The 15,114-nt window shown below is 38.0% G+C and overlaps 1 protein-coding gene across 1 annotated transcript in view; it reads left to right on the top strand.

The window, feature by feature from the left end:
• The first annotated feature begins 738 nt into the window (after positions 1-738).
• The window catches only part of LOC141754781 (type-4 ice-structuring protein LS-12-like), a 409,136-nt gene continuing 394,760 nt past the window's right edge, over positions 739-15,114 (top strand). The window contains exon 1 of the mRNA XM_074614061.1: positions 739-743. The gene's annotated coding sequence lies outside the window, so the exon portion shown is untranslated. The remainder of the gene's footprint in view (positions 744-15,114) is intronic.

The following is a 15,114-nucleotide window of genomic DNA, read 5'->3' as shown; positions in this document are numbered from 1 at the left end:
GGAATATGTTGATTTTCTGTCTTGCAGCACTTTGAGGTATAATTTGTGTAAATGTAAAACATTCTGATGAGGTATTATATCCGATTCATTGAGATTTAATTGATATAATTCTCTCATTTCAGATTTCGGTCAGTGCTTACTTTGCTGAACACATTTTAGAGGCCATAATCTCAGTGTTGTGGTGGTTAAATGAGCTCTGCACTCAAACTCCCCAAACTGCATTTGATTGTATTGTCCATGTATGATCAGTAGATGGCGCCAGCAACCCTCTGAACTACTTTGTCAGTGTTGGTACTGTGCAGCTTTAAAAATGCAAGTGTTGATGTTCAGTAACCAAAAGTTTGTCTTTGAGATGATTTTTTTACTCAGAATGTCCAAATAATATAATAATAATAATACAACTGAATGAGTTGACAAACAAACAAACACATTGAGACTTAAGTATTACAGAGGATGGGAAAACAATAAAGCTTACAAGAGATAAGCCGAATTATGTCAGGTTTTTATAATTATTTCCTAAAAAAATGTAAGCTATTAGTTGGTTAAATATGTTTTATTATAGGTTTTAGTAAGTAGACGTTTTTAAATCAAAGTAGAGAGGGATGATGGAGACACTCGCAGACATTCCTGTGTTAGTAAAACTTGCAGCCATTTCCCCATATTAAATGCGAATGCTTAAGTGTTTCTCCAGAATAGAAAAAACAGTAAAACAATTGATGCACCAATGTAGCACTCTTTGGTACGATGTGCACATTTGCATTGCATTTGTATTGGCCATACAGCATGTCGTCAGTAGATGGAGCTTGATGACCTTTGATACTTGACTTATAGATTCCTGTACCTGAGTAGAGAAAGCATAAAACAACACAGATAGTGTTGGTGAACTTTCGTGCATGCCTTTTTAGATGAAGCACACTTTATTTATTTCTCACTCAGGGATAATGAGAGCGTAGAGAACAACAATGAGCCAAATTATGAGTTATTTAAATGAACTGGCTCCTTTCTTGTAAGAATTTTTTCTATAATTCTTATTCTGTCTGCAAATGTGGATCGAAAAATAATTTACTCCGAGAAAGCAGTTTGGTTAATCGGTGTCTGTCACTAAGTATTATTTTTAATTTTAATTTGGTATCACCTTGCTTAAACCCTTTTTGATTCGTCTGCCCTCTCTCAAGCGGTGACAGCGAGGGGACAAAGAAGAACATTCAGTCCGCCGTGTGTTAGTCAAACTGGGACAAGCTGAGGCTGCAGGGTCCGTGGGAAAGGATAATGATGCAGTGAAGCTCCTCGAGAAGTCCTTTCGTGTATGAAGCCCTTGTGTAGCCATGTGAGTGTAGAGGAGAGCGTGTCGAGAGGGTAATTGCGACAAAGACAAAGACAGGGACCATAATTTGTCCCCACTGCTGCACTAATGGAGAAAAAAAGGTGGTTAAGGATCAGGTTAACAGATTTAAAGGATGTGGATGATATTATATTTAGGATATCCTAGTTTGTTTTGGCATTTTGTTGAAAATGAAAGTCTCCAAAAAATTGTAATAAATTATCGTAACCTGGTGAAAGTAGTAAATGCAATATTTTTATATAATTTAATAATTAACATTTTAATAATTAGTATTTTAAGATGCATCGCTTGAGCATTCCCTTCTTCACCACTCTCTCTTGCAGTTCCTCTGTGTGTGTATGCCCAATATATGAAACATACATTCAAACATAAAACACATGACAGTACAACATGTTGTCTTCTTTCACTGCTTGCATGTTCTCTCATCTCTCTTTCTTGTAATCACTGAAAGAGTCTCTGTGCTTTCTTTGCCTGCTGTTCCTGTATTTTATCTTGGAGTATATCCTGGAATCTCAGCTTTCTTCTTTGTGCTTTCTTTCTCCCAGAGACAGTGTGCAGCTTCAGTAGTACCAGAATAAATATGTACATACATGCCAACACAAACACACACACACACATACCCCAATCAATAAAATCAGTGTGAATTGCTGATGCAAACAGTATATGGTTAACATAACCAATAGCCCTGAGAATCATTAAGAAAACGAGGTACGATTTTTGAATATATAAAAAATAAGAAACAGACCAGTACTTCCAATTTTTTGGGCTAAATCACTTCAGAGCTTTGAAACTCCACATTTTCTAGATTTCCAGATTAAACGATCATCACTTTTCATTCATTTGTATACCGTCATTGTTTTTTTTTCCCAGAGCTATTTTATCATCCTCTCATTTGAAACTGGAGCCTCCAGAAGTGTTTCTTCCGATCAACCCAGCTTCCCGCAGTCTTCCTCATGTGACAGAGAGCTTTCCCAGATTTCTCCAGCTTCCTGTCTTTGACTGCTCTCAAATCAATCTGGGATTAGGCTTGATTACACGGATATCCCTTTGGGACGCTTTATTTCAATGAATTAGTCGAGTGAATGAACAGAACTGCAACAGAACGGTATTTTGTACCAGCCGCATAAATTATGCATAGTCTGTGGATATCAACCAGCCTTGATCATCTTTTTTTATGGTTTGAATCCAGAGTGAGAGAAATTGTTAATTGCCAGCCTTGTCACATGTAATCTCGGCTGTGTTTGATGTACAATGGGGATGCAGTCTATATGTTGGTTATTTATTTAGTTGGTGATGGAGATGCTGTGCATGATGAAACGGAGACCTAGATAAAATGTTTCTGTGTTGTTTTATGTTTTACACTACATGGTTGTTGCTAGAATAATGCCAAGCTGAACAAGTGAGAAAATTCATTGATTGCACACAAACCAGGGACTTTGTGCATTTCCCCATGTATTAATAATTTGTGTCCGTGCAGCATATATACATCCTATATGTATTTTATGTATTTATCTTTCATCTGTTCCATTCTCTTTCTATGCCACATCATGTGCACAGCTCATGTAATGTTTCACTGCTGTATGATTAAGAAATAATTGTGCAGCCGAGTAGAAATAACGTACATTTCAATCCTTAAACAAGCCTTGTGCACTTTCAGTTGAATTTGAGGGGCTTCATACTGAGTTATAAGCAGTGTTAATGTTTTCTAATTGAAGCTGACCACACAGATAGTGTTCGTGACAGTGAGAAAGGTGTACATTTAGCTTCATAGCTGGATAGTTAATAGCTGTGGGCGGCGCAAAAGCAGTTATACAAACACATATTTTTTTCCCATATGGAAATAATTCAACTCAGGGCATAATTAAATTCATACGCATTTCTGAGTCATTGTTAAAAGCATATGAATGTTGAAATATGATTGATAGAAGTGCATAAATCTGTGATCAGCGTGCCCCGAGAATCCAGTGATTCCCAGGGCTTGAAATATTTAAAAATGCAAATTGCATGCAACAATTTGCATATGGCAGTATTTAAAACCAGTGTCCTTGCCTAAAGAGGGTTTTTGTTGTAGACAAAGAGAGGGATTATGGGTGGACACCCACCCGTGTTTTCATCGCAGCACCATTGGTCAAGTCCGATTTCTGTAAACAATAGGCTACTCAAGAGGCTTGATGGTGCATTTAGTCAAACATGTACAGCGCCTTGAAGTGCTGTGACTAAATGCAAATTATCATCTGGTTTAGAGGCTTTTGCACTAAATATAATCCTCATCTTCTTTGCCCTTGAAATGAGAAAAAATCAAGGAAATGAGAAACTTATATTGTGTCTAGATGTTATATGTACTGTTTTCCTAGAGATGGATAGATAGATAGATAGATGGATATAATAGATAGATAGATAGATACTTCTCATCAACAGAGGTAAAGTTAAGTGCTCAACCTACAGTGGTTGCTGTGACCAATCGATTAGCATGACATGCTCAGCCATGTCCTACAGCGAGGGGCTACAATGTTAGATTAAATGCCGGCTAGATCCTCATCAGGAAAAAAAATCAATGGTTGTTGTTAAGGGCGCATAGTGTCCGAGGGGGGTTGGGAATGGAGGGTTGTAGAGTCACTTTACATGGTGTGTCCTGGGCTGTTTGCACTGTGGCGCCTGCTTGTATTGACCTGGATAGGAAGCCTGGGTAAGGAGGAGGAGGAGAGAGAGAATTTGTCACCATAGCTCTCCTTCACTCCCAAGTCACCGTTCACTTGCACTGGCTTTGGATTGCTTACTAATGATCATACGACTCTTAAATGAGCAAAAGCACCACAGGGAAGGTAAAGTGGAATGTGCTGGTGCAATTTTCCATACTTGTCATCTCAACCTTATTTCAAATTAGTATAGAGTATAAGAGTAAGTATAGAATTCCTACACTTGAACTTTATCTATACTCCGTTTCATGTTGTTTTACGGATATACAGAAGTTGAATTTATGGCTGTCGCAATAAACCGCAATATAGACAAGCCAACAGCACGGTATGGCAAGCAACCGCCACAACCGCTATGTTCACATTTTTTATTTTTTAATTCTCTGCAATGGGAGTGCCGCATTTTTACACTTTGCTACAAACAGCAGCAGCATGAGGAGGCGCTGAGCGTCTTTTGTGCGCTGAGCGCTGCACGAATGGTGTGTTTTTTTCTGGTCATCGAGAGTTCAAAGATTTTCAACTTTGGGTAAAACTCTACAATGACCAACCGTCACATGCTACATGTAGGCTACGAGTGCTGGACAACAACAACAATGGAGGATAAATCAATACACATAGTATTATAATAACTTATTATATTTTTTATGTTCTCACATTCACATTTTATATTTTAAGCTATTGCAATGCAAGCAGTACTTTTTTCCTCATTTTACTCACAAATCATTCCCATCTAAAAAAGGATCTTTCATAAGTGTTTACTGCATAATCAGAGTTCATTGGTAAAAACATACAGTTTGCTGCATGCTGTGCACAGCTGGACATTAGACACATGGGAACACATTTCTCAGTGTTTTGGTGAATTCATTAGACCATTTGAATATTATTTATTTACTTTGTTGCACAGTTTTGGAAAAAAGGCTGCAATTTCCTCATTTAAACACAGTAGAGCTATGCATCCTTGTCGTTGTCTCAAGTTTAAACTCCTCCTGCCTTAAAACACAGTGCAAAAATCTTCTAACAGTCTACTTCTGCTTGCTTTGGAACTTGACCTACAGTGTCTTTGTTGTCCAGATGTTGAATTGCAGATGGTTACAGACAATTACAGAGCATTCACAAAGCAAATTTGAAAGGTTTGAATGGTCATTCTTTTCTGAGTTATTGTGGTGCAAGACCCGCAAACCTCACAAAGCTACTCTTAATCTCAGTTTATATTAGTCTAAAAAGATCAATTAAGAATTGTTTGAGGTCTATCCCTTCTCTCCACATTAAAGAGGCATGGATTAAGGATACTGATGAGTTAGGGGGGAAAGGGTTAGGTAGGATCAAAGCATGCTCTATCAATGCTAGACTTCAACTCATTCAGTTTAAAGTCATCCATTGGCTGCACCTTTTCAAGACCAAACTGAACAGAATGTTTCCTTCTGTCTCTGCTACCTGTGATAAGTGTAAGTAGGGTGACGGGACCCACGGTCATATTTTTTGGTCTTGCCCCAAACTCAAGAGTTTCTGGGACGGCATTTTTAATTTGTACAGCAACATATACAGTAGACAGCTAATCCCTGTAAGTCTCTCTGTGCAGGCTGTTCTCATGCATTGTCCATAGCTATACCTACGAAAAGTAATGTGCTGTAATTCATAAATATCCCATGAAATCAATTTATATGTAATCTACGTAATTGTGAACCAGGAAGTATAAAGAGCAACAAATTCCGCATAGGGAGGAGGTCGAAGTGGATGGGTGAGTTAGAAAACTTTCGCCCAGGAGACCAGTGTTCGTACACTGTTTGAAACCAGAAGTCAACGTTGATTTGTTTGTCACATAACTTACGTACTTAAGTTATGCCACTTCCGGAGTTATTTTAACCCAAACCACAATCTGTTCCTAAACCTAACTTAGTAGTTTTGTTGCCTAAGCCCAACCAATTTGTTTCCTGTGAAGACGGAAGTTTTGAGAAGGCTGGAGTGGAAATTGATACATGTTGCTGGACGCACAAAAAAATGAGGATTAACTTTCCGTAAGATATCATATGAACCATTGTATGAGGACACGTTGCTCTATGATATTGGGTTGCTCATCTTTGACTCTTACCCCTGCATTACAACAAGCCCTCATGTTTGATAAGGCAGGGTTTCCACATGTGTATTGCAAGCCCAGCGGCCCGCCGGCCCTAAGTTGATGCCCCGCTGGGCCTAAGCATTGGAGAATTATGTATTTTTAAGATGTTTTTTAAACTAAAATGTATTATACAAGTTGCAAACTCCTTTAAGGAATAACTCAGTGGGTAGGTTGTGTGCTTAACGTTAGCAAGTGTCAGTGTGTGGTTGAGAGAGAGACAGACAGAGACAGCGAGGGAGCGTGTGTGTGTGTTTGATGGACGGACTGCGAGTATGAAGTCAGCAGGAACATTACAGCTGTGAACATAGCAGTGCAGTGTTTGCACAGTTCAGGCTGTCGGTGAATAAATGCTACAACTCCTCAAGACACAAGCCAAAGTTCCCGTGTGTTGCTTGGCACAGTCTGTTTACTGAAGGGGTTTGCTTCGAAGTTAGCCACAACTTCGGCTCAGGCTCACTTAAGGTAGGCTGACCTTAAAGGTGGCCCAGCGCTATTGTCATTATGACAAGCCACTCCTCCGAGTTTTGCTCAATGACATGACCATCCCAAGTTTCTTAAGATCTTGGGACCCTTATTCAACATATTAGGAGGGAGAGCTGTCAACCTGGGAACTAATTATATCAGACTGTATTGTATTGTATTGTGCTTTGATCGGCCAGAATTTCAGTTTTCTAGCCTTCGTCTTGGGCCTTCATAGACTCCCGTGGTCCTACTTGTGGACATTTCAGTCATCGTACAGATTGACATGAATATGTGCACTTTTTCTGTGAGCTGGCAGTTTGTTCTTCTGGTTTTGTTCCACTCTGTCATGTCTTATTTGTTTTGTTTTTTGTATTATAAAAAAGGAAAAATTTCATAAATAATGTTTGAGGTTTGAAAGAGACCCAATCAGTAAACAGCGGGGAGTGGTTTAGATGACGTCATGTACTGTAAAGTGTGTTTCGTCCAGCCACGGTGAGGAAATTTCTCACCTCCTATTAACTACTGATAACATGCTTAGTATTTTGCAAATTAGTTTTTTGTAGTTGATGAATGTGGGAACTGAAAATGAACTGAATAGTTGTTGTTTTTTAATAAAAAAAAATAAGAAAACGGCGGTGGTTAAGTAATGTAATCGGTTATGCACGAACACCGTGTGACATCAGTAACACCGACTATACCGCAGCAATCCTAGTCAGAAGCTGATCCAATCATCTGCAGTGTACTTTTGGTTCACCACCATTAACACCCTTAATGCAAGTAAATGCCTGTTGAGTCTTACCAGACCACACTGAGCTGAGTGACATTTATGGTCTGGCATGTGTGAGCATAGTCTCCTGCAGCTACAGTGTTTTGAACACATAAGTCATGCGTAGTTGTTGCGCTGCCTGTCATAATGTTGTGTCATTTCAGCAAGTAGACACAGCCAGCTGGGAAGCACTAATTAGGTAGCATTAAAACAAAATAAACAAATCAATAGTAATACTTTGTAGCTTACTGTCTAGCCCAACTGTGAATGGAGCCATTCTTCAGTCAATGCTTTGAACATGTTTATTCCTGTAGTCTATTAAAAAACAATGTAGGAGAATTTGGGAGAAAAATGACTGTTTAATGGGTGTATTTACTTTTTTTGCCCATTTTGCACTTGCCTGCCAAAACTGCTGTCCACAGAACAAAATGAACAATCAGCAAAACATCAGTAGAAAGAGAACAAAGACAACAAATGACATCAAAAAGTTCAGCACTGGCAGCTTTTTATTTGTTGCTCCGCTCTACAGGAATTATATGGACTTCTGTTGATGCACTGATTGTGTTGCTTCTGTGACAGTAGTTCCCTTCTTACTGGACCACAAAACTCAAAATAGAAAAACAGTTATTTAAGAGCTTCTGGAGGTGGCGTGACCCATAGTACAATCTGACCTCTGTGGTGTAGAAGTCAACACAAAAGGAGACATTAGAATTCCCTCAGGTGTCCAAAAACGACTCTGCAGTGTGTGAAGTCTTACCATTAATATATGAAATTCAACACAATTAAATAAAACAATATTTTAAGATTTATTTTTAGATAATAGCAATTAAACTAGAGCTGTAACAATTTATCGATTAGTTGTCACCAACTGTTTTGATAATTGATTAATCAGTTTGAGTAATTAAAAAAAAAACAAAGAGTCAAAATTCTCTGATTCTAACTTTATAAATGTGAATATTTTCTGGTTTCTTTACTCCTCTATGACCGTAAACTTAATATCTTTGAGTTGTTGACAAAACAAGACATTTGAGGACGTCATCTTGGCCTTTGGGAAACACTGATCAACATGTTTCACTGTTCTCTGACATTTTATAGAGCAAAAACCTCATAGATTATTCAAGAAAATAATCAACAGATTAATCGACTATTAAAATAATCGTTAGTTGCGGCCCTATTAAACCGATTTTGTCAAAATATGTCACATAAAAAGCAGTCTATTTTGACTTAAAATTGATTTGCATTGTAATTAAAGTGCATAATACTGATATGCTGATGAATACCTTTCAAATCCAGCATGTAGACATTATGAAACAGGATTGTCTACCACCTGTGTGAATGTGTCTGTGATGGATAAACCCCTGCGATACATATTGTTTATTAGTATAGTTCTTTTAGTAATTAGTTTTATACATTTTTGTTGTGTCAGCACTATATTTTAAAATGACGTCCATTATATATTTTCCGTTTTTGTCTCTCTCTAACTGGCGGACATACAGGACAACACCAAACTATCCAGTTGAAGGTACAGTCCACTCTTTTAATAAACCCTTGAATCATTCTAATAAGAATAATTTGGGATTTGTGAATAATTACTCAGACCCTCAACTCTACTATGTAGGTCTACTTTCAGGCAATCACACACTTGAATATGCGCTACAAAATAGTGGGAACATATTTTCATCATCTCACAGTGTATTTTTCTCATACGCTGCTCCACACACCTCGCACTCCTCTCGACTCCACGACTCTCAAGGACAAAGAGGGAATGACTTCACTGTTTTGCTGGTGTGTGTCTCGTGTTTCTGGGGCAACAGGGAGATTACTACTGCTGCAAGAGCCCTAGGTGCTGCTGGTGATGCCAGATAATTATGCATAAACAAACGAACCTCCAGAAAAGGTGTGCTGCCAAGGCTCTCAGGCTATATCAAATGGCAGAAGTGAACCAATAAGAACACAAAATACACTTTCTGCATAATTAGAATTTTGAATTAGTGGTTGAAAAAAAAAAAATACAACTAAATTATTCTGAGGCCTTAGCACATTTTTCTTATTTATTTTCTTTCTTTTAAAAATACGGATTTGGTTGAAGGTTGTTGATTGCATGTGGTGTTCACCAATCTCCTTTTATTACAGTTACAGATAAATTAACAGTCACCCTAAATTAGGCGTTGGGTGTCTATACAAGATAACATAGCCTAATAGATATTGTCTACATTATAAAACTATATATTACATACATTTATTACATTATGTCTCCAAATGAGTGAATGCTGTAAACCCTGTTTATAATTATTCAGGTGTAAAGGGGTTGTTGTTTCAGTCTTTTTAAAAGCTTGTAGATTAATTTAACTTGTATTGTTTTGTCATTTAACTGTTTATTACAACTTTATTAATGAAGCCATGTTTTACAGTACAAAATAGAAATGTAACCAATATCTATAGTTCACATGAAGCAACACATTACACCCAGAGATGTAATTTTCCTGGAGAAAAAAAAAGAATTTATTTAGAAAAAACAGATTTTCCTCAGCGTGTTATCTGTTTATTGTTGAGACCGCCTGTAATTTATACAGCAGGGCAAATTCACAACTCCAGACAAATAGATAATACATTACAGTAATAGAGTGAGAGAATAGAGTGCTTAGGATAATACAAATGTGATTTTCTTTTTTAGAATTGTTTAAAAGAGTAACTCATAATGATAAGAGCTCCTCATGGTTGACATGTTTGAGTTATCAAACAATCAAATGTAATACTAAATGTTTCTGCTTGATTTAATTTAATCTCCCGCAAAAAAAAAAAAATCTGCCATTTGCCTTTTTTTCGTGTTTTTACTGGCAATTAAGGTCTCACAGTATGCAAGGAGCATTTAGACCTGCGAGTCAACTGAAACTGCTGTGAAGTGCTTGTTTACAAGTGATTTATGAGTCTGGCTTATTACTGTGAGATTTCATTGATTTGTGGAAATTGCCCACCCCCGGTTATTGTGTGCTTTTCACAGTAGAAGTCGGGAGGTTGGTCAAAACTGATTTACTTAATGTTTAATGAGTTGTGTTATAAATCTTGCAGTCACAAACACGTAGACGGGATGTGTAGTGTATAGGTGGAAGGGAAGATGCAGTAACACATCCGTACAAACAGACAGTGGAGAGTTTTGAAAAACCTTAAAATCATCTCCCTCTTCTCAGTACCCAGCAGTTTGTACCCCCCAATTTCCCTCGCTGACTTCATGCTTGCCTTGTCCAGAAAAACTCTTCCCCTTCATCGTAGCGTGGGGGATCTCCAGAAAAACCAAACGATAGGCGGAGAAGGACCCGCTGGGGTGTGGGATTGCTTGTAGAGAAGCACCCGAGCGCTCGTCTGCAGGATTTGTTTGACTCGGGTAATTGAAAGTGTTTTAAACTATTATAGCAACTGGAGGGCTTGTTTAACTGTCGAGCTGCCAGTCAAGCGGGTGGGCCAAAAGCCCGAGCCCGTCAAGCCCTGTCAGTCAATGGAAACGAGAAGTGTCGGCTTAATGGATTTCTCCACACCGCTCCGTCTACGCACCCGGCAGAGCTAGGAGGGAGGGGGAGGGAAAAAAAATAAAAATCAATGCATTGTCATGTGTGAGTGTGTGAGCCATCAAACGACCAGGTGGATTGGAACTGTATTTGCCTCGTGTCGATGTTGAGATGCAATACTGGGAGTGAGCATGAGGTGTTGAGGTTTGAGTGCATGTGTGTGTGTATTTGTGTGTGTGAATGTCTTGCCTGTATCTCTTACACCAGTTTGTGTGTGTGTATGTGTGTGTTGCAGTTGCCTAAGAGGAGCAGGCTTTTCTGAGATAGACAGACGTTCTCTAGCTTGTCTCCAGGGGCTTTTGTTGTGATTTGAGCTGTAAGAGGGGTCACATCACCCTCAAAACAAGTTTGCTTTTCATCCCGTCGTCTCTCCACAGGTGAAAAACTGCCTTTTGTCTGTGAATTTGTTCTGTGGTTTTTCCAAATGTACACTCATCAGCAAGACAGACACTGCTCAATATTACTGGCCACAGTGAATCAGATGTTTGTATAAGTAAATATCGTTATACATTTATCTGCATGAAACAACCAATTAGTTTTTACGACTGGAAATTAAACAACTATTTTGATAATTGATCTATCGTTTAAGTAATTTTCCCCCCATTTTCCTCAATTAAAATGCTTAACATTCCTCTGGTTTCAGCTTCTCCAATGTGGAGAATTGCAGGTTTTCTTTGTTTTAAGTGATAGAATCTTTGGCTTTTGCACTCTTGGTGAGACAAAACAAGACATTAGGAGACACACCTTGGTCTCTTGAATGGACTTTTTCACAGTTTTCTGATATTTTATAGACCAAATGATTAATCAAGAAAATAATTAGCAGAATTATAAAATTTGTAGTTGCAGCTCTATAGATACTCGGCCTATGACTACCGTACAGTATTTTCAGTATTTACCTCATTAAACCATTCGTTATTTTTTTGTAGGGATGCACCAATACCGATACCTGATTGGATATCGGGCTGATACTGACTCAAATAGCTCGAGTACCGGTGACAATGGGGCTGAACTATTCAATTCAAGTCTATGTTTATATACTATATACTGTAATTTTAATTCCTTAAGTTTTGACCAATTTGTTGCTGCATTAAAAAGGTTTACACTTGAATTGTAATTCAAGTGTCTGAAGACACTTTACTAAGTTGCTGGTGTACGAATTATTATTTTAATATTAACCAATTCAGTAAATTTATATCTACGTATTTATTTGTTACATTTTGTTTTACAAAGTTAAGAGGGCAATGTTTAAGTCAAGCTTGATGTTGCCTTACACATAAAAGAAGGCATACAGCTCATTAATTAAACACTCTGATCAGTACTCGGTATTGGCTGATACCAGGTATCGGGACTGATAAAGTCAGATCGTTGCATCCCATCCATTTTTTTTAAACATTTTTAATCCTACGCAATATCAGAAAACTTTTGAAAAATGCCCCTCACAGTTTCTCAGACCCTGCGGTGATGTCTTCAAATAGCTTGTTTTCTCTGATTAAGGTTCCAAAACCTGAAGATATTCAGTTTGCAATGATACAAAACGGAGAAAAACAGCAAATCCTCACAGTTGAGAAGCTATAGAACCAATAACTTTTGTGGCATATTTGCTTGATAAAGAACTCAAATGATTAATTGATTAAGAGAGTTGTCATTAATTGACTTCCTGTTTATCACCTAATTGTTTCAGCGCTATGACCACATAAAAAACAGCTTTTCTGCAGTGTGGAGAGAGCAGTTGTGTATGATGTAGTTAGTAATGTTTGATGTCAACATGTCACACAATATTGTTGCTTTAAAGACACTATTAATAGAGGCCATTTCTGCCCAACACTGCTCTGAACAATTGCACTCATTAGTAGCTGTGATATGTTTTACTAACCGCAGAAATATGAAATGAAAACCACAGGCAAGCAGACAAAAGATGTCACATTTAACCGTTCGGATTTTGGTCTTTCACAGGGTAATTTCCCAAACTTGCAGTCTAATCCAAACTGGTGTGTGAACGGACATAAGTGGTTGGCTGATGGATGTCTTTCCAGTATTTGCAACGCCTGCTACAAGGCACAACACGACTAAAGCATTCACACACAGACACCTTGCACACAACGCCCCCACCTCGCCTCAGAGATGTATTTATTTTATCATTTCTAGTCTTGGTCGCAGCGAAAGGCTGTCGTGGCACGTACCTTCGCTTCATCTCAATACCACCTTGTGTGATTTATAGCCGGCGGATCCGGCTCCAGCGCCATCATTTTTAACCGCCCCGTCTTTTATCTCCACCAAATGATCGTATTAACCACCGCCTAAGACTAACACAAGGCAGAAGGAGATGTCTGTGTTGAGCTAAACCAGACTACCCTCTGAAAGGCATCAAATCATTTCACCATGTTGAGAGCGAAAAGTGGTAATTATTTGTAATTGGGGCTTCAAATTTTTCTCTCGCTCGTCTCTCTTTTGCTAAATTGGATGATTTCCTTTTTTTTTTTCCTTCTGGAGGGATGATAGATACCTCAGAACCTATGAGGGGGGCCAAAATTGAAAACAGTTTTTGTTCCATTTGAAATGTATCATTGTTAATGTTCTTCCCTTTCGCATGCTTTCACACACGCACTCTCTTGTGCTCCCTCTTAAGTCCTGATATGTTTGAAAGACTCATTACTATGCTGCTACATTTTCTTTTACGTATGACTGCTCTGTGATATTTGTAGCTCTTCTTTTATTTATGTGTGTTAAAAAACGGACACACATCTCTTTGCAGTTTTGTTTGTAATCCATCTATGCAAGGCCAAAGAAAACACTAGATAGTCAGTGTTTCCACAAGCATCCCCCCGACAGGATGGTTATGAGCAATAATGTGGCTAAATATTTGCAAAGTTGAGTGTACAAAGCTGTGTGCTGTCAGTGGGAAGATTTCTAATGTTCATTCTTACGGGATGCTCTGAAGATTAGTTGGCAGCGTGGTGCCAATCCTCTCTTTACAGGGTTTTATGTTTGAATCATTTATTTTGTTGCTCTTCCTAGGGATGCAACTAAAGTTTATTTTCATTATTGATTCATCTTTATTTTTTTGATTAGTTGAAATTAGGGTGGTCCCCAACCTACAGAGTTCTTGGTAGACTAACACTTGCCTAATCGATTAGTTGATTTAATCGACGGATCTGTAAAACTGAGTTTGTGCACAAAGAATCACACAAAAGCACCACTTTAAATCTTGTTTTTACCAGAGATGTGCTCATAAGTTTCTCAGAAATAAGTCATTTAGAATGAAAAAAATGACTACTTTACTAAAGACCAAAACGATTAGATTCGACAAATTGACTAAGAGGGGGCAGCCCTAATTGAATTGTTGGAAAATGGTGAAGAATCCCTGTCACAATTATCCAGCGCCCTAAAGTGACGACTTCAAATCACTTGCTCTGTCCAACTGACAGTCAAAAACACAAAGATTTACAATTTACAATGCTATAAAACATGGGAAAGCATTTTTGCATTTGAAAAGCCTGAACAAATGACTTAAAAGAATAATTGATTATCAACTTTGTTGCCCATTATTTTCCTGTGGGTCGACCAATCGATTAATCAACTAATCGTTTAAGCCCTTAGATCCTCCCCTTCTCTCTAATTTCTAATATTTGAGTACAACACTAAAATAATCACTACAACTCTATGAAACGAGACTCTGCAAACATGTTGTATTCGCAGTAACATTTTGTACCAATAATCCCAGTTCTGTCTGAACGATGCAGAAGATGGCCAACAGAAAATTTTAATTACAGTAAGTCAAACAACTTATTACAACACACAAACAGATGGTTTCGGAATTTGCAATGCATGAAATGTACATAAAAAATAATTACTGTGAATGCGTCCATGTTTTAACACTTTCATAAATAATCAAATTATTTTCCAGGATCTTGAGTGGGAACTTGCTCTTTTTCCAAAAGCTTAGGACAAAAAATAATTGCTGTATTGCTCATCGTCCTGTGTAAAAGACAAGAAAATGAGTAAACGGGAGGAAGAAAGGGAATGTGTGGCGAAATGGAAAGAAGACAGACAAAGATTTGACATAGTGCTGGAGGAGTATTTCCTTCTTGTCTCGCTGAATGAAGTAGTGGTGTCTCAGCAATATTTTAATCGTGCTCTAGCATGGAGTTGCTGTTGTTATTACATGTGTGTGT

This window comes from Sebastes fasciatus, chromosome 17 (genome assembly GCF_043250625.1).
Source record: "Sebastes fasciatus isolate fSebFas1 chromosome 17, fSebFas1.pri, whole genome shotgun sequence".
Taxonomy (NCBI): domain Eukaryota; kingdom Metazoa; phylum Chordata; class Actinopteri; order Perciformes; family Sebastidae; genus Sebastes; species Sebastes fasciatus.
The sequence above is the reverse complement of the archived record's forward strand: the minus strand, read 5'-3'. Positions and strand labels throughout refer to the sequence as shown.